This window comes from Phasianus colchicus, chromosome 1 (assembly GCF_987193195.1).
Source record: "Phasianus colchicus chromosome 1, bPhaCol1.hap1.1, whole genome shotgun sequence".
NCBI classification, from domain to species: domain Eukaryota; kingdom Metazoa; phylum Chordata; class Aves; order Galliformes; family Phasianidae; genus Phasianus; species Phasianus colchicus.
In genome coordinates this window covers 45,145,493-45,165,468 of record NC_143436.1, presented here as the reverse complement: position 1 = coordinate 45,165,468, position 19,976 = coordinate 45,145,493, and the positions used below count along the sequence as shown (strand labels likewise).

The 19,976-nt window shown below is 39.8% G+C and overlaps 1 long non-coding RNA gene across 1 annotated transcript in view; it reads right to left on the bottom strand.

Moving 5' to 3' along the window:
- The window catches only part of LOC149919540 (uncharacterized), a 46,950-nt gene that overhangs the window by 5,522 nt on the left and 21,452 nt on the right, over positions 1-19,976 (bottom strand). The window contains exon 3 of the long non-coding RNA XR_016466244.1: positions 9,900-9,994. This is a non-coding gene — a long non-coding RNA (uncharacterized LOC149919540). The remainder of the gene's footprint in view (positions 1-9,899; positions 9,995-19,976) is intronic.

The window sequence follows — 19,976 nt, the reverse complement described above, 5'->3', positions numbered from 1 at the left end:
GTGGCTTTGGTATTTCTGCATGGGGAAAATCAGTTTAGATCTCCTGACGTCTCCTTGTGTCACCTGGTCTGGTACTGGACATGTTTATTCTGTGTCTTCAAAGTGCAGTTTGCACTTATAATTCAGTCCTAAGGCTCTGTTGCAGTGTTAAGGCAACAATTAAAAAAAAAAAAGTAGTTGTTATACTTATTTAATTACCTCATAGTGGTGGGAAACATAGGTTCAGTAGTTGTATTTTTTGAGCTCTGGATCATGCTTTTCACTTTCTGTAGCTAAGAAATACTTGGCTGTTATTCACTCAGGCTTCCTCTTTAGATACCTGTGCCCAAATCCTAGTTGAGACAGCAAGAGACAAGAAATCAGATCTCATCTTTGGTGCTTTGTTGAGCATCAGAAACTCTTGTCACAGTAACAAGGAGTGACACCTCTGGCAATCTCTGCCCAGACCTTCAGTAGTAGGGCTGAAACTGACCCTGACTGAGAAGAGGAAAGCTTTTACAGCTTGCACATGCTTTGCCTGGCTTTTACTAATGCTGTAGGCTTCACACGTGCATGAACTCTCAACTGCAAATATACAGATCTGTTATTCCTTGTAGCCCTGTGTTATTTGAAGGTGATGTTGAGCTACTGACCTGTGTTTTTAAACTGAAGTGCGGTCAACGACCATACTTTATCATGTAGCTCTTGCACAACTCTGAAACTGCAGCACCAACAGAAAAATGTATCAGCAAAAATTTTGATCACGTTCATAGGCTAACTCCAAGTTAACTCCGTATCAATCAAAGTGTTTGTTTGCAGTGACGTAAATTTGCATTTGTTTTAAAGAATTTGCATTTGTGGTGAAAAAATATCAAATCTTTGTTTCTAAAGCATACTGCTTTTTTTTGTTCTGCTTTATACATACATATATTTATGCACAACATCGGGAGAAAATACTTTCCTGCAGTAAGCTAGGAAAAGGGTCTATCGAGACTGTGTAGCCAGCATTTCACTTCTTTCCCCCGAGACTGAAGTATCACAGCAACTGAAGTTGTCAATTACTTTTAAAGCAAGCTGTTTGTAGGCTATTATTCCCACGGCTTTATTTGCTTGCTTCCTTTGCAAGTCAGATGATGGAGACAGCTCCCCTATTAAACAATCTGTCACCATCCTTCCTGCTAAGTCCTTACCCCAAACATTCTATCTTCAGCTTCTGCCTCAGTCCACTTATTTCTCAGACCGAGGCAATCTGCTGCAGACTGGCGGCTTGTGAACAGCTATCTCATCTATCACTTATAGACATGAGAATTATATAGTGAACTCAGCATCCAAAAGTTAGACATTTTGCTTTCAGTTGTTTCTTAGATTTGTTGCTTCATGTTTTGAAGAGCTCCACAATCTGACCATCATTTTGAAATTAAAAAATGCCTTCTCATCTTTCTTTTTAGACTAACTAAGGATTTCTGAGGACTGAAAAACACTGTTTCATAAAAGTCACAGGACTTGCTAGAAATATTTTGATGACATATATTGCCCTTACGAGGAAAGAGAAGAAAGCTGAAAAACACAGAATTCTCTTTTAGTCCTAATTTCCATGAAAAGATGAAATCCTGTGATGTTCCTTTTCAGCATACTTTAGCACTTTCACGTGCATTGGTGCATAGCCTAGGAGAAGGAAAGCATGATGATATTTTGTGGGATGTATCAGGGGAGTGATTCCCAATGATAGCAAAGATGCAATAATCCCATCATACAAGGGCCAGGTAAAGCAACATCTGGAGTTTGCTGCTGGTCAGTGAAAATGAAATTACAGGGGAGCAATTGAAGACTACAGGAATTGACAAATGTAAGAAGAGTTTGTCCTGGAAATAAAGATGAGCAAGCCAAGTTATTTATTCGTGAAACAAAGAATGGGTATGGAAAATATTATTCTGTAAGAATATGTCAGCATAAGAGGCAGAGGAACTGTTTAAGCTGAAGGACAGTGCTTGAGCTGGGAAAAAGAAAAGACCTGGTGACACATAAACTTGATTGAAATGAGAAGGTGCTTTGGAGTCTTCTCAGGCATAAACCTCTGGGATAAGTTTTGATGGGAGGAATAATTGCAAAAATCATAGCTGTTTAAAGGAGTTTGGTATTTTCATGGCCTTGTTTAAGCAGTGCAGTTGCCTCTAATAACTGGAGATGAGTCTTGTTAACCTAGGAGGTCTCTTCTGCAGTTGAGTACAAGAATGACATTTGAGTCAGTAATTAATGACATTAATGGTAACTTAAAATAGTTTCTGTGGAAGACGTATATGATACAAAGATGTGTATGGTAATTAATGCCATACACAATGCAATGCATTGTCTCCGTAGAGACAAATACTCTAGTCTAAGTGAAATCATATAGTATTAATATATTCTTTGAGTTAAACCCATTTAAATAGGCTGCCAAATCGCTCTATTTGTGGACGAAGCACCAATGTGTTTGTCTCTGTTAGAAAAACTGTGCCTTGAGTCATCAGCCTGCCTGAAGTGTTTTTCCTTTTTTTTTTCCTTGTATTTTTATTACCATAGTAACATTCAATATGCATTTTTTTATTTTTCAGTTGTTCAGTTTCAGAGGAATTTTAGAAAACTCCCAGGAATGAAAACAAAACTCAACCCAGGGAAAGCACAGCTGAAGCATTATGGGGAAAACTCCAGACAACAGATGTCAGCGTGTGAGATGGCAGAGCACATGTTTGGTTATCAACAAGAAGTGATGAGGTTCTGTAGCTGCTGCTTGGTTTCTGTTCCACTAAATCTGTACCATTTTAACAACAGGTAGTAAGCAGTCTTGAGTTATACATTTACTATTACCTTGACAGAGGCTGGGAACTAGAAATGAATGTCTGCTGTCAGAGCAGGAATGGTCCAAAGGCCTGTGAGGTCAGCAGATCATTTTCCTCTGCTTGAGGTGAGCTGGATCAGTCTGCTTATCTCTGATCACTCAGTGTGGTTTCAAGTGAGGGAAAGTGGCTGCAGAACCCAATCCTTCTATGGATGTATGGTCCATAATTCTATGGACTATGGATAGACAGTTGGCAGTGTTTAATATATTATGTGCAAGAAATAACTAGTTCCTCTTCTTACCAAAACGTATAACTGAAAGTTGGCAGTAGGCATTAGAGAAAGGATTATCATCAAAGAAGAGGGAGTTAATGCAGGAATAAAGTTAAGCAAATAAGCTGTATAATCAAATCAGGAGTATACGTTGTTAAGCAAAATGGGATCTGGCTTATTATATTCTTGTAGTAAATTCTGCCTTTGATTTATAACCTTACCTGCTACAATTGTACAATGCTGAGTTATGTCACTATATCTGTTAGGGAGAATTACTTCATATAATATGATTCTCTATCTACTGCAACTAGAAACCTGATTAAAAAACATCTGTGAGGGGAAAATAAAATCTTTTGTACTTATTCTTCAACTTTGCAGTATTTGATAATGCTTGTAACTATACCATAAACAATACTACTTAAGAAAAAAGCCTGCTGATGTTGTTTATGAGCTAAATTCCCCTTTATCACTTATCCCTGTAAAGGTATGGTTTTTTGTTTTTTTGTTTTTTTAACTTTATTCATATTTTCTGTGCTCAAAATCACTTTTTTTTCTAATCAAAATGATTTCTACTTCTCTTAAAAACAAATCTGTTAACCAACTCAGCCTGGAGAAAAATGGCTTTAATCTCAGAGGCTGCATTAAACTTAGGAAGTAGCCCAATTGATGAAAGGTGAAGGTCATGGAAACAGACGATTAGAGCAAAAAACGGACTGCCTACTGTACACCAGAGCTAAAAAATAACCCGAAACAAAAGCCTATCAGAATGCATCAAGGAAAAACTTTGTGAATAGAATCCTCTTCAGAAAGTTGAATAGTCAGTTATGTCCTGCAGCTCTTTCCTCCTTTTTCTGCCCCCTTTCCTCACAGCTTCTCTTTCCCTGCCCTTTTCCTCTTGATTCCTGCCATGCAATAAGCAAAACTACCCTGTGGAAAGATTGGTGGGCCTTGATTGACTAACATGTCAGGTTTTTCAATGCCTACGAATACCTTGTGCTGACATGTATATGATGCAAAATGAATATTCCTCTCAAACTGGTGAGAAACGTACCCTTCCACAATCTATGTAGCCACCTTCTATCTCTACATGCATGTAAAAACAATTCCAATATACAATTTCTAGCTGATTTTTTTGGTGTAAAGAGTAGAGGAGAAATTGGGAGATGGTTTTGAAAATTGGAGGGGTGAATAGCAGCCACAGTGATTGAGGACTTGGTTTAGATCCTAGAGCTTAATAATAGTTAGGGTTAATGGCTTGAGGTGATTAACTGGTTCCAACCAGTCATTAATCTGCAGGAGGTGTCTTTACTCTTGTTCATTATTGCTAAGAAATGACACCCTAGCATTTTGCTTGAACTTTGTTCTTTTCTTGTTGACAAATGAATCTGAAAACAAATGTGGTGGAATGAGGACTTGTGGTGTGATGGTGCTCGTTTGGGGTTCGCGTCACAGGCTGCCCCGCAACTGGGGGAGCAGGCTGGGGCCTGACAACACTGGCAGAAATTGTGTTCTTAATTCTGTTCCTATGTCTGTTTTTCTGTTCCTTTTTTTTCCCTGGGTGTATTGTACATCTACAAATTCTCAGAGCTATTGAAAATTAGGCCACTCACTAAACTGTGAATCTCATCCTCATGTTTTAAAGTCAAGGATGCTGTTTTTTATAGTGATGTTCCCTTTGTCCAGCTCCTTTCACTGGGCTGGCAACAGTGGAGGGAATTTGCAGGAGCTGATAGTTGGTTTTTGATCACGGTCCCTGTGCTGGCCTCGGCCACGTGCAGACCTTGACAACCCACTTCAGCAGAGATGACAAGAGCAGCACGGGAATTATCACCACAGCGGACCCAAAGCACACAAATGCACACAGTTATTAAGCTAAATCTGGAGAAGTCATCAATCATTTTGAAAGGAGGCTGGTTGGTTCCTTCCTCACAGTCCAATTGGGCCTGACACTGGCCCCTGATACCACCTTTTTTTTTCTGTACAGGCCCATCATAGTCTCGCTCTGATACTTTGTCAAAAAGACCAATGTAATATTTAAAAAAAAAAAAAAAAGACTCCAGTAATATTAGTGTGTATGAAGGGAATGATAGAGGGGAAAAGCAGGGAAAAAAAAGGTTTAAAGGTTTAAAGGCATAGGTCTTTTAAATGCTAATTTAAACTCATTCTACTGTTGCCGGGCCCTTTGTCCCTTCCACAGAGGCAAGTGCACAGTGACTGACACATGCAATTACACTGCACGATAAAATACATTAGAAAAGCCTAGCAGTATCTTTTATTTGAAATACTAAATCTGCCCTTCCTTTCCCTTTTATGTCACAACCGCTTAAAAAAAGGAAAAAAAAAAAAGAAGGAAGAAAGAAAAGAAGAAAAAGCAAAGAACTACTATTCATTACAAAAAGAGGAGGAATTCGAAGGAAACCCTTGCTGCAGAAAAAGCACTGGAGGTAACAATGGATGTTGTTGATAAGGAAAAATAGCCGGTGAGAGATTACCCTGGCTCCAGAATTAAGCTAGACTTGGTGCAACGTACCTAGTCTTACTGTCATAAAGAAGCCTAGCATGCTATCAGAATGGATAGATAGATATATATAGGACAGGGGCTGTGCTGTGCACAGTGCTGCCGATGGCCACTCCAGTGCCCTGTTTTTAAATGACTGAATTTCACTACACACAGCAGATTAACCAATCTGTGTGTCAGAATCTTGTGAATCAAGAGGTTTTTAAAATTACGCTATAAAACCAACACTGCCTGTGACACACACTGAATTTTTCCCAGTACAGTGAGTCAAACAGGGTAGAGTGGTGTGCTTTATCAGGTGCACAACTCAGACAGACTGAGAACATGTGTGAGCTTTTACAGCCTGCTTCAAAACTTTAAGCTGCAGAGCCTGCTCAAATGACTGCTTTAGACCTGATCTGCCTGCTGCTGTGATTAAAGATTACAATGTAAATAACAGTCTAGTCCTAATGCCGAAGATGTCAGAGAGGGTGGTGGATAAAGGCCTGCTTGCACTAGCACACGTCCAGGCATATGGGACTGGGGTTCCCAGCTTCAAGCTGACCCAAGTGGCTCAAAGGCCCCATCAGCCCTTGCTCTAAGGACCTGTTGTGCCCAGGATGTACTTCCCCACGGCTTCTATAGCCAAATTCTCAGCAGCATTTCTGTACTGACTGTTCCTTGTGGTCATGTAAGGGCTACCACCTGTGACATTTTGGCCATTGATCAGATAAGGTAGCCTGATGCTCTTCAGAGTGGTGAACACAGTGGTGGTTATGTCTGTGGTTCTCAACCCAGGATGGAAGAAGTTAGAGTGAGACATGAAGATAAAGGTATTTTTTGATCTCATGCCCCATCCGCTGTCTCTATCAACTGCCCTCTTTTCCATTAACTGCATGAGCATAACCTTTTATCAGCTTAAAGACCTTATATTACAGAATTCCATATGCGGATTAAGGACAATATACAGCTCTAAGTAACTCATCCCAGCGAATTCCTTTTTGGAGTGAAGTCATAGAGGAGAGCTGCTTGGCTTTTCTGTGTCACTTACAGAAATATCAGATAAATAGATGCAATTTGTCAAAAACCCAGTCACAGTAATACATTTGTGCCTCAATACAGTATTTCCCCTGGAGTTTAAATAAGTTTACTTGTATTCAATACAAGAAATCCGAATATGTTTACTTTCAGCTACACAACTAAATCCATGTCAGACTATTTTTTATGAGAGGTTAAATGATTAAATAATAGCTTTCTCAGAATATTTTCTTATTTTCTGGATGTTGGAAAAGACATGGAATGCATCACTTTATTCTTGCTTTAGCTATGCAAATTACCTCCCTGATAAATTAAAATTGATATTTCAGAGCTGTAGTGTATTATAGCCTGATGGCACAAAGCCTTTATCATTCAAGGCAGTATTTAACTCTGAATAATATATTATGCTAGCTCTCTGAAATTGTTATGATGAGATTTTAATGCACCATAAAACACGTCTTGTGATCTTCAGCTTGTTAATATGTCAGTCTAACTTACTAATCTAACATATATTCTGAAAAGCAGTAATTTGACAAAATCTGTCTTCATATACAGTATTTCTTTTACTACGTTTCATATGTAGATTTGTATGTAAGTATGGAATTTGCAATATCTGAATAAAAGAATTATTGTTTTTTATCCTGCATGTATAAAAACTTACCACTACAAGATAACTGTGCAACCGTAACTGAGAACCCTAGATTCTCAGAATTTAATCAGATTTGTTTATTAAATAAAGTGTTGTTGGCAAAGTAGCTATGATACTGAAGCAACGTGTGTGAATCTGATCTTGGTTTTAAATTTGGACTGCCAGGTTGTTTTGATGTTTGCTATTAGTTTAGAGGTAACTATTTTATTTTGGCAGTTTTGAGACAATTCCAGCTAATCTTGAACTGGAGGAGGATAGGAAAGAACATGGACTGAGCACAGACTCTTGCAGCATGGAATTTATGCAGTGGGTACAAAAGGAGAATTGTGAATCACTGTTTCCAGTGATGTGGGCTGGGTAAGTGCATCTTTATATCTGCTCAGTCTCAGAGGTGCTCTGGGCTTTATGAGGACCACAATGATATACTGTCATTCAGCTTATCTCAAAACTAAGGCTGAAAGATGAGCAGTTTATCTGCTGACATAAGATAGTCTGCTGGGGCGAGGCAACACCATCATACCACTTCTTTTTTATTATGGTCAGAGTGGGAAAAAGAAGCTCTCTGAGAGATGTTGCATCCTCCAAGATCCACAAGATCCAGGTCTCATCTGTAAGCAGAGGAGTGTTCTGCAAGGTTTACGGCTGTACTACCATGGAGCAGTCGCTGCATACGCTTGACCAGAGCTGGAGTAAACACTCCAGGGCACTGTTCTGTTCAGACTGCAGTTTAGCAAATAGAAGTTCCAAACCAAATAATTTTTTTTTTCCCATTTGCGTCTATGAGTCAAAATATTGTAATCCTAGTCTTTTGGTTTGATAAAATTTGATAGATTCCATATGAAACTATTTTAGAGGCAATCCCTGTATTTTCTTTCTCTTTTTTTTTTTTTTTTTTTTTTTTTTTTTGTGTGTGTGTGTGTGTGTGTGAGAATGGATAGCTCACATCAAGATTAGAACTTTTTTCAAACTAAATAGTCAGTGCATGTGTTATTACTTGTGTTCTGAATATTCTGTAGTACCTGGAAAGCTAGTGACTGTAACATGTGTTCTTTTACAATTAAGGAGATTACTAAGCTAAGAAAACTGGGAAAGGCAGAAATGTTCTTACTTAATTCTACCAGTTAACCAGTTAAAGCGATTTGGACCAGAAAACTCTGTAGAGAAAAGCATTCTTCATTCGAAGCCAAGAGTTGTTCAGCTGCCAGATGACATTCTTTCTCTACCTGTGTACTAGATGTAGTATCTTAACACAGTAGGCTCTTGTGAAATAAAAATGTAGCAATGGGTGTCCTTGCACGTGCACTACATTTTCTGTTTTTCATTCAAACAGATTTGGCAACTACCATGCTTACAAGAATAAGGATATGTCCTATTTTATGTCATACCAAGTTTTCAACTGGTGTTAAAAACATGATGATTGAAGGCACTGCTGAGATCTGTATTTACATCACTTGAAGACACATGCTTGCATACACCTATCTAAACAGCTATCTAATGCAAGACTTTCACATTTAGGTGGTCTGTTTTATAGAACTTATAATTGCAGCCTGCAGGAACTGACTTTGATTATCCTGATTACATGTTGGCAATGATCAGAGACATCATTTGCTGATTTTAAAGATGTAACAAAGAGAAAAAAAAAAGATGAAAATAATGGCCAGATGTAATGCTGAAGGCACAGTAATTGAAAGGAAGAACAGTATTTCTTAGTATATTGCAAAAAAAAAAAATGGAGGCTGTGCGGTTTAAAGGAGAGTTATAGGCACAAGAAAAATTTCAATTCAAGGCCAGCAGTGGTCACCTGTGGTAGAGAAGATCCTGGTGAAGAAGAGCAAACAAGAACTATAATGCATGGATAATAGGCCTCGTAAAGAGAAGATTCAATAAAGCAGCAGCTGGAGAGATATCCCAGTGCTACAGCAGCCTTTGTTAGGTGAGTGCTGCTGTTTGTTGCTGCTCTCCTTATTCTTATTGAAAAAAAAGTCAACGAGGAACAAGGTAGTACTTAGAAAAATTAGATTGCTTTTGCCCTTCCTACGGGAAATGTGCTTTTTTGTTCAGTAGATAATAACAAAAAATCTATATGTTATCAAAGGGGGTTGTGTATTTTTTCTTTCATAAAACAAATCTCCAATGAGTCTTTCTCATACAAATTTCAGAGAAGTAGTTTGTTTTTTTTTCTAAGGAAAATTTCTGGATTTATATTCACAAAGACTTTTCCTATCCAAAGCAGGGGGTTGTCATATGCTCATAATGACTGATCTAAAGAACTGGATATAGACAAGCATAAAAATATTTATAGGCAAATGATTTATCCTTTGTTATTGGCACTAGACAACTGCAGACAAATGTTGGTATGTGAAAGTCTGAATGTCTAGTCATCACCAAAGAGTTCTGTGCAGATAGAAGTGGATTATTACTGAAATGAAGCATATAAAGAATTTCAAAATTCAGATCTTCAAAACTTCAGTAAACATGAGTAATGCTCTATACATGTTTGCAAAAAAAGAGGGATTGCTGAGCTTTAATGTCTAGTGTATCTACTGAAAGTGCAGGGATGCTCTGCATCAAGGCCCAAGTCAGGGCCTGGAAAGATGTGGGAACAAATGGGAGCAGACATTGGACAGCAATGCCTACTTTCATCCTTACCTCACTTTCTGCCAGCCATCCTTTTCCATCTGGGCTGCTTCAGCATCCAAGCACACATGGAAATCATCCATGAGACTCCAGAAGTCCTGGTTGACCTCAGGGTGAAATAGTTCAAATCAATCAACTTGAGCTTCGTAAAATTGATCTCCTTGTATACTTTCAAGCATATTTCATTGATATGGTATCAAACCCCAAACAAACTAACCAGCCTCTCTAAACAGTCAAAGGAGTACCTTAAGGTAAAAGTGATCAGGGAAATTATTGTTTAAGATGACAAGAAGGAAGATGTGAATCACAGAATACTTCCATCAAAAATTTGTTGACAGTTTGAAGATGGCAAGTAGTTCAGTGACTAAGTGAGAAGTCTGTTATTCTTCTTTGTTGTATATTAGTTGGGAAGTGTGATTTTTCTTTATATAATTTCTGAGTAATAGCAGGGAATAAAGGATAACTACTATATTAGAAGGATCTTTCAGACTTTGTGAAGTGTAAGATGCAATCTCAGATAGATGTTCCTAATGAAGGAAATGAGAACACTTACAGGTCAAGAAGATTAAAAAAAAAAGAATTTAGATTTGCGTTACTGTATGAACAGATGCTTCTGAGTCTTTTGTTTCTCAGGTGTGGGTAATCTAACAAAGCAGGACTGTCACCCATGCAAGTCTGAGTGAAAGATGAGGAAGCTCTTACATGTTGGAGAAGGGCTGGAGACAGGGAAAAAGTCCTCCAACTGTAGCTTCAAAGGAAAAATGTTTCTAAATTGAATCCAAATGAGAGATTGTGAACTTTTTTTTTTTTTTTTTCCCTGTGGCAAGATACCATCAACTATAGATTCAACCTGCAAGAAAAGAGCCAATAGTATGGGCTTCACTTTATCCACATCTGATAATAGAACAAGGTTTCAGCTGAGACATTTACAAAACATTTTGCTCAGCTGTCACTGATACTTGGTCAGGGAAATTCTACAGGGAAGTTTCTACATGAAACTGACGCATCATGTAGATGACTCAGTTATTAAAATGTCACTATTCCTTTTCAGTGAAAAGCGTGGTACTATGGACACAGTAATCTGGGTTATTAAAAAACAGGAAGTGTTAGAGTCAGGCATCTACATTTAGAGCAGAGATGCTAGCTATCATGTTGTAGGTAAAGTGAAGTTTGAGACACCAATTTCTTTTGAAGTTTAGAATGTATGTCCAATTGGGCAACTAATTTTCCCCTCTGTATAGCAAGCAGTTATTGTCCTAAACTGTTACTGCAGTAACTACATGGTGGTGTATTTGTATGTACAAATGTTTCAGGGGTATCTCAGGATGCTTAAACCACCAATACTTAAATATGAGCATGAATCCATTAACTTGTCAATATGGTGAGATTTATGAGTGCTGCTCCAAAAGTAATGCCTCCTATTTTATGATGTTGGCCCATGATATCAGAGGTGGAGGTTGGTTGTATGGCAGTAAGGATTGAATCTTTCCACCAATATTCCACTACATTTTGTTGCTGTGTGACAAAATGGCATCTAATATGGAATTGAATATGAAGCAAAGATATGTCATTGAATTCTTCCATTCAGAAAAAAAATGGCACCCAGTGACATTCACTGATGCTTGCTGAATGTTTATGGAGACCAAACAGTGATAGTGAGGTGTGGGTGGTGCATTTCAGCAGTGGTGACAGCGGCATGAAAGCCAAGCCACATTCAGGACAGCCAAGTACTGCTGTCACACTGTGAAATGATGAGCATCTCCATCAGTTCATCTGAAGTAATAAGAGTCTGTGTCCAGAGCTGAATATCAGTTTCAGTGCACTGGAAACAATGATGGCAATGTTGGAATATGGCAAAGTTTGTGCCAGGTGAGTTCCATGAACACTCGGACAGGAACAGATAAAACACTGTATGCAAGTTCATCAGAACCTGTTGAACTCATACAAGGCTGAGAAGAAGCAATTTCCTGGATCATATGGACTGTGTGGGCAACATTTTCCTACCAGTGATACCATCATAACAGCTGTGAATCAGTGGGTCACCTCTGCTGGTGCAGATTTTTACGAGCATGGCATGAAGGCTCTTGTTCATCATTGGTGAAGGTCCAGAGGTAATGGTGGTGACTACACTGAAAAATAGTGCTTTGTAGCTGAGCATTTGGTCTATTGAATAGTGCTATTGTGCTCTTTGTATCTGTTATATTTTCCATGGAAATAAATAGGATCCATTACACTCAGAGCAACCTGTGTATTTTTGGTGGATGCTACTTTTTTGGATTTCCCCTTCTCTGTCTGTCCAGTTTTCAGGAGGTCACAGTAGGACTTTTTCTATGCAGAAAGCTAAAAGGTCCCTGATTTGTTTTCCTGCATAGTATGTGTTAACACAATATGAAACACAGTAAACAAGAGAGAGAAAATCTTTAACATATTTAATTCCTGCAACTTCTTTAACAAAGATTCAGTGCTCATAAACATTCAGGTAAATCTTTTTTTTCTTGTTCCCATCAGTTAAAATAATGATCAATAAGCCCTGAAACTGGCCTCTTCCTGCCCTAAGGGAATTGCAGGCATCATTCAGGGTGAATGAAAAATCCCAGGGACTACATGGGATGGAAGATGTTTCTTTCACTTTCCTTCCTTTCTTCCTTCCTTTCTTTCTTTCTTTCTTTCTTCCTTCCTTCCTTCCTTCCTTCCTTCCTTCCTTCCTTTCTTTCTTTCTTTCTTTCTTTCTTTCTTTCTTTCTTTCTTTCTTTCTTTCTTTCTTTCTTTCTTTCTTTCTTTCTTTCTTTCTTTCTTTCTTTCTTTCTTTCTTCCTTCCTTCCTTCCTTCCTTCCTTCCTTCCTTCCTTCCTTCCTTCCTTCCTTCCTTCCTTCCTTCCTTCCTTCCTTCCTTCCTTCCTTCCTTCCTTTCTTTCTTTCTTTCTTTCTTTCTTTCTTCCTTTCTTTCTTCCTTTCTTTTTCTTTTTTCATAGGAATCATAGAATCATAGAATTACTCAGGTTGGAAGGAACCTCAAGGATCATCAAGTCCAACCGCAGCCTAACCATAGTACCCTAACTCTAACAACCCTCTGCTAAATTATATCTCCGAGCAATCATCTTCTCCCTTCCCAGGTAGCCAAAAGTATATCCTACTTCTGCAGGATCCCAAGCAATGATAACTAGAGCAGGGAAAAGACATATATAAGCATACTGCTGGATATTTTTACTAAGTATGTTGCATAGGAGAGAAAAAAAAAAAAAAGGAAGGGAAAGCAATCTCTGGTACTTTCTTTTTTAGTCATGTATTTGCACAAAGGAGGTTAACATCATGTTCCCCTGTGTAAGAAAAATTCTGGAATAAAGTCTGAGAGGTCCTTTCTGGTCAACCACAGCTGCTTGAACTGTAAAAGCATGGTGCAGGCTATTACACAAAATGTACAAATAATCACACTTTTATTTAAAAAAAAAAAATTGTCTGTCCTCTACAACAAAGGTCAAGAAGAACAGCTCTTCCATCTCCTAAGGACATGCATGGTAATCTTCCTCAACACACAGCAGTGTTCCTAAAAACACATTATTCATCCTTACGCAGAGAGGCCTTGTAGAGCAGCTGCTCTCTAAATTCACCCGAGAAAGATGATTAAGCCCTTGTATGGCCATGGTATGATGCACAGACCTCTCGGTGCTCTCTCACCATGCTGTTTGCAATTTGAGGTGTCAGTGATTAAAAGTCGATGTGAGATGGCTATTCACAGTTCAGCACTGATCTGCTGGAGTAGTAAGTCCTATTGTCATCAAAAAGGTGACAAAAAGAACTGGGAGCCTTTGGGAATGCCACGAGCCCTTTGCTCTGGTGTAAAATTGAGTTTGTTTCCTTATGCTTATTTTTGCACCCCCTTCTTCTCATCTTATTTTCTCTCTTATCTTGATTTCCCTGCCCCTTAGCCCTCTTTGTTTTCCTGTTTTGCTGCCTCAGTTCTGCACTGGGATCCTTATTCCCATTGTCTGTTTTATCTCCACTCCCCCTTACCACTGAGGGATGCCTCACAGTTGATATCATTACAAGATTAGTAATGCTCCCAAGACTGCACAGTGTTCCACATATGGCTAATTGAGGCCTTCCCTCTATATAACTGCAGAACAAACAGAGCAGGAGCAGAGAGGGACTCCAATGACAGTAGCATAATAACCAACTGCTATATGGAGTGTGAAGGCTCTTTTCAAAGAGGGACATTTTTCCTTGTATTATTGTTTTCAGTGCTCCTTTCCCCATCGTACCCTGCCACAAAGCACAGACACAGATGTGCCCCATGTTCTGGAGAGGGCACCTGGTTATAGCCTAGATGGACTTGAAAATTATCCCCATGTGTCATTCCATCATCCCCACCATGCAGTGATGCTAATGATAGATATGCTGTATACCCAGAGGTGGCAGTAGTATTTTCACGGCATGATATCCTTGGTGTCCTGTAGCAGCTGTGTCAGGCAGCCACTCTCTTTGCAAGAAAGTCTCTCAAAAATGAGCTCTTTAGGTTTCCACCATAATCAAAATCCCAGAGGAGTAAACACAGTCAAGCTAATTTCTTTGGCCAAAGACATGAAAGCTGAAAGGGTTGACTTGGTACAACTTTCCTATTGAACCCATGTTAAGTGGAAGTGAGCATAAGCCTAACAATTAAAAAAAAATGTATGGAAAAGGAAGAAAATGAGAAAAGCTGAAAGCAAAGTAGTGACAGAACTGATAACCACTTTGGAAGAGAATAACAACTTTTCCATTTCACCTGTGCATGGTTTCACTCCTACATCTAAGGAGCCCATGACATCCTTTAGTAAAACTGGCACCCTAGTACAGAGGGATGTACAGCTGAACCTGAGATAGATTCCTTTCTATCTTCTTCCCTGGTCGGTGCTTCCTGAAACATCATGCTGTTCTGCAGCTGCTGTGCAGCATCTTAATTTTTCAGGTTCCCCTTAGAAGTAATTGCAGAAAAACACTTTCTCAGCTTTCAGATTTGAATACAGTACAAATTCTTAAAGGTAACATAGTTCTATTTGACTTGATGCACAAAAATTAGGTACGTAAATAAGCCCTAATCTAGAATACCAACCAAAACTGACCTGTGCTGTATTTTTTTCATACTTCACCATTGTATTTCTGGGGTAACTTCAACTGCTTTTTATCAGTAGCATTTGTAAATTTGACATGTCCATTTATTACAGTTTTGCAGGAAACACTTTTCTTTCCCAATGCACATCTCACATTGTAAGATTTTTTGAATGACAACACATTCAGAGCAATGTATTTGGCCCTTGAAGGAAAAAGAAAAAGCACAGATGATATATGAAATTACCCGTGACCTGTGTTTCAATAGTATCTGCACCTTTAACTGCTTCAGTTTCTGAGGTCTGAATTGAGGAACTTCCCAAGAGAGCTCAGTATGTCTGAAAATGCAGACAGCTTACTTTGGGAAACAATGGCTCAAATGGTACCAACCTGCTTAGCTTTTATTGTGGAGGGCTTGTGGTGTATGCAACATATATATATGTTCTTGGCATGTACCTTTACCTGTGCATACACCACTCTTGTCTGAGATTAGCTCAAAGTGTTTACAGATTGATCCCCACCCTTACAGGGTAAGCTCTACAAATAAACAGATGTGTTTTTCCTGTATAATATTTCATGTGGGATAAAGACTAAATTACCACTACACACCACAAGCCTGAATGCTTCTCTTGACAGTCTTCTGTGTTGTTTTAGAATTCTCAAACAAAACAGGTTTGGGTGTAGGACTGTTATGTAAATGGAACAAGTTTACCTCACTCTGCAGGAGAATTTCACAGTCCTCGGTCTATCCATCTTAATTACTGAGCTTTATCATTTCTGTGGGTCTTCTGGCACTTTGCTACTTTTCTGCATGTATCATTTTTTGCAATAGGGCATCTTGTCTATTTCCCAGAAAACATTTTTACATCATCCGTTTCATTAAAGAGGTTTATTTTCTCATTAACTTCTAAAGAAGACAGAACTAATCAGCTGTGGAGTTTTAGCTCACTGATCGATGTCATCTGTAAATTGTATTGGAAGGCTAATTCCTTTATTTTGGCACCAAAGAACTATAGAAATAACACAGGTCAAGGACAACGACATATCGTGTGTGAGCAGATAGACTCCAGCCAGAATAATCTGTGAGTGGAACACTGACACTTGGATCTTTGTAACCAGTTCTGACCTGACAAATAGCAATAAGCCTCTATGAACTGTGTCAGAGAGTGAAGGGTCAAAAAATTAATTAATGTTCTGCTGGAGCAAAGCAATTCAGTACTATTGAACCTGCAGTTATCATTTCCTGCTCCTTCTCTGAACTAATATGCCCAGAAAGTTACATAAAATATGTATCTGATCAGATCCTGAATAAAACACAAGAATGTTTTTAAAAAAATATAGGATCAGTCCTGACACAACTGTGAGCAAATCTTTAGTTTTGTTTCTGCAGATAAAAAATTATGTCAGAAAAGATGAAATGTGCAGTATCACAGAATCATAGAATGGCCTGGGTTGAAAAGGACCTCAAAGATCATCTAGTTTCAAATCCCCTGCTTTGTGCAGGGTCACCAACCACCAGACCAGGCTGCCCAGAGCCACATCCAGCCTGGCCTTGAATGCCTTCAGGGATGGGGCATCCACAACCTCCTTGGGCAACCTGTTCCAGTGTGACACCACCCTCTGTGTGAAAAACTTCCTCCTAATATCTAACCTAAACCTGCTCTGTCTCAGTTTAAGACCATTCCTCCTTGTCTTATCAATATCCACACTCGTTAACAGCCATTCCCCCTCCTGTTTACAGGCTCCTTTCAAGTACTGGAAGGCCACAATGAGGTCTCCTCGGAGCCCTCTCTTCTCCAAGCTAAACAAGCCCAGTTCCCTCAACCTTTCTTCATAGGAGAGGTGAGTCTCTCTTGGAAACCAGATGTGTCTAAAACATTAGCTCTTTGGCCACAGATCTCGCAAGTGTGATGCTGGCCCTAATGATTAAATGACTGTGGCTGACTACAACCTGCTGATCGGTGCTCTCTAAGTCTAAGTGGAGTGATCTCACAGTGAGCTGTGAAGTGCTGAAACAAAAGGCTTACCCTAATGCAAACACCAGACCCCCATCACCTCTCCTGTCTTCCTCCTCCTCTACCAGCCAACACACACGGCAGCTATAGAACACATTCTTCCTGTTCTTTTTATCCATCCACTCATAGTGTCAGCCTCTTTACTATCCAGTCCTCAAGTGTGAAGGAACTTGTGTTGCTCCATGACTGGGTGTTGGTGCCTCGTGGATGAGAGGAGCCGTTGGACTGGCTGCACTGGGCTGGAAGGGTGTGGGATGGCGGCAGTGCAGGTAAACATGGCTCTCCTGCAGGATGACCCACTTCACCATATTGTGTGGAAGTGAGTTATAGAGTTAATTGAAAGGGTTCCTATGTCTTGCTGCTTTCATAAAGCACCTCCCAGAAGCTCGTTTATATTCTTGGCTTGCGCCTCTTTCACATTTCTTAGTAGAAATCTAAGCCAGAAAATACCCTGCATCAATAAAAGGTCACCGTGTAACTCTCAGGTATGTGCTTTTGCTTCAGGTCCTCAGGGTTGGATGATTTACAGTAGAGGAAAGAGTAAAGCTGGGCAAATTCAGCAACCCTGTGAGAAATCCAAGTTTCTTTGTGCTGTGGAATTGTCCATGAAACACTATTTAAGAGGCTGGTGCTGGGAAGGAGATAGAGCAGTGCTGACAGGACTGAGAGGAAATCAGGACAGAAGGACAGGGATGTAAGCTCAGGGTACAGGTGATGGCTGTGTGGAATAGGACTACGATGCAGCCTCAACACAATGAGCAGCATGGGAAGAACTTGAGGGGAAGTGTACTTGACTTCTGTTTTCTGGCCCTGTGGTAACTTCCTGATGACTCAGGGCTGGTTTGGAGCTGTGGGGTATGGGTGGTTCAGGGATCTGAAGGCCTGCTGAGCAGGGAGGATCTGCAATGGCAGCTAGCACAGCCTCCGAGTGGACAGATGGAGCCTGGCAGCTGCTCTGCAGCCGTTCCTCTCATGATAAATGCATTTTCCTGTTTGCACATACTCACTTGAGACCAGCTGAGAGGGTTTTATGCATTTGTTGACTTTTATGCTATTTGCATGAACACATGCTAGCCTGCAACGTGCTGTGACTAGTAGCCAAAGTATGTGATGTTCATAACCGGGTGTTTGAACAGTGACTGTGGCACAGAGCACACAGAAAGGAGGCCTTGTTTGAGTGCCGGAGGTACCGGATCCACACCTCAGGCCCTGCACCATCATGAGCCACTTTATGATGCTACACCAAACCAGTGCCACAGTCTGGTGTGTGCACAGGCAGGCACGCACCTCAATGGGGTACGCATGAGTGTGACTTATGTTTACACAGAAATACATGCTCGCAGCAGTGTCTGGGTGCTTTCAGCCCTCTCCCCCAGCAGGCGTGGGAACAAGGCTCTGCAAACACCTGTGGGAGGAGAAAGTAAATAAAAAGTGCTCAGGTGTGCTGCTGGCTGGTGTGCATCCTCAGGTGCTCCATACAGCAAATCAGTGTTGTAGCTGGGATGCTTTAACACAGCTTGTCATCTCTGTCATCAGCTACTTTTAAATGATAAATAATTAATGTCCACATAATGGTTTAGTTCACAATTTCTAATTATTTGTCTGGCAAATACCTTCATTTCCAGGGCCCTGTTAGCTGATGAGCAATCAATCTAACAACTGTTTTCTGCCCTGTCATTTTAAGAAATGCTTTTAGATATGCTACTCACTTGCAGTCGTAAGCCACAAATATTTCCTTTAAGGGCTTGAATTGGAGATGTGCTTTAAGTTTCCTATCCAAACTGGAGCAAATGTTTAAAATGAACTTACATTCCTTCATTTTCTAACAAGTCGCTCCCTGTTGCTGTATAAAGCTGGCTGTTTCAGCACACTTCAGTCTTATTGTAGCTGAGAACTGAAGCTTTCTACCTAAATCAGGAAGATTTATTTTCCTTTCTTTTTCTTCCCTCCCTTCCTCCCTTCCTTCCGTCCTTCTGTCCTTCCGTCCTTCCTTTCTTCTTACCACTTGTCTCTTTTGCTCTTTCTTTTCTCACAGGGTTCACAGCTAAAAAGATGGAGTTATCTGAATCTCTGGCAATAGCTTTGTTTCCCTGCTTGATTAGTGGATTGGCTCCATTCCAGTCAAATAAGGCCCAGATTTTGTGCCCTGCTAAAACTGGACTAGCTCCTGAACTGCCCCTACCTCCCATCACATCACTCAATAGGAGACTATAAGCTTAATTCTAAAGAAAGGAATTTATTTTGTGCATGGTCAGCTAACACATTATTTGCTTAGATGACAGCTCCCCCAATCATGGTTTTGCAAGTAGGCATATTGCAGTTGGCTGTACTTTACCTGGAATAAAACCATTATTTGGATTCATAGCTGTGACAGTACCTTGGGATTAAAATGATGTCCTGCAGTTTAAGCATCTGTGTTCTGGGGAGGGGTATGGGAGCATATATTCTAAATGGGAAAAGATTAACAAGCAATATCTCCTCTGTAATCAGCTTTGGAAACAACAATAATAAATCTCACTTGCTTGATTATTTGAAAGGCTCTGGTAAATATTTGAATAAAATAAGATGATGCATCTATAAACAAATGAAAAGGCAAGAGTTCTTTTGACCTTGTCTTCAAGAAGTGATAGAAGCTAAACTCTTCCTCCTGTGCCTCTTTGCCTTTGATTGACCCAGTTTCCATCTGCTTACCATATTTTTGCTGTATGCACCCTGACACAAATAATGTCTTGCTGACAGGGCCAAATTGGGATTTTGTGGTGCTTTGTCCACCTGACCGTACTGGGGCCTTGTCAGTGATATTGGCTTTGTCACATGTTGGGCTACTTAACACTGTTTCCCTGGTCTTAGATGCCTACTGTCTGAAGACTGAGTCTCCTTCAAAATCCAAACACCCGGGGAAAACCAATTTTCATCTTATCTGTTGTCTTTATGCCCATAAACAAGCTCTGAGAGTCTCCCAAGCAGAAGAGCTCTGATACTGCAATTGC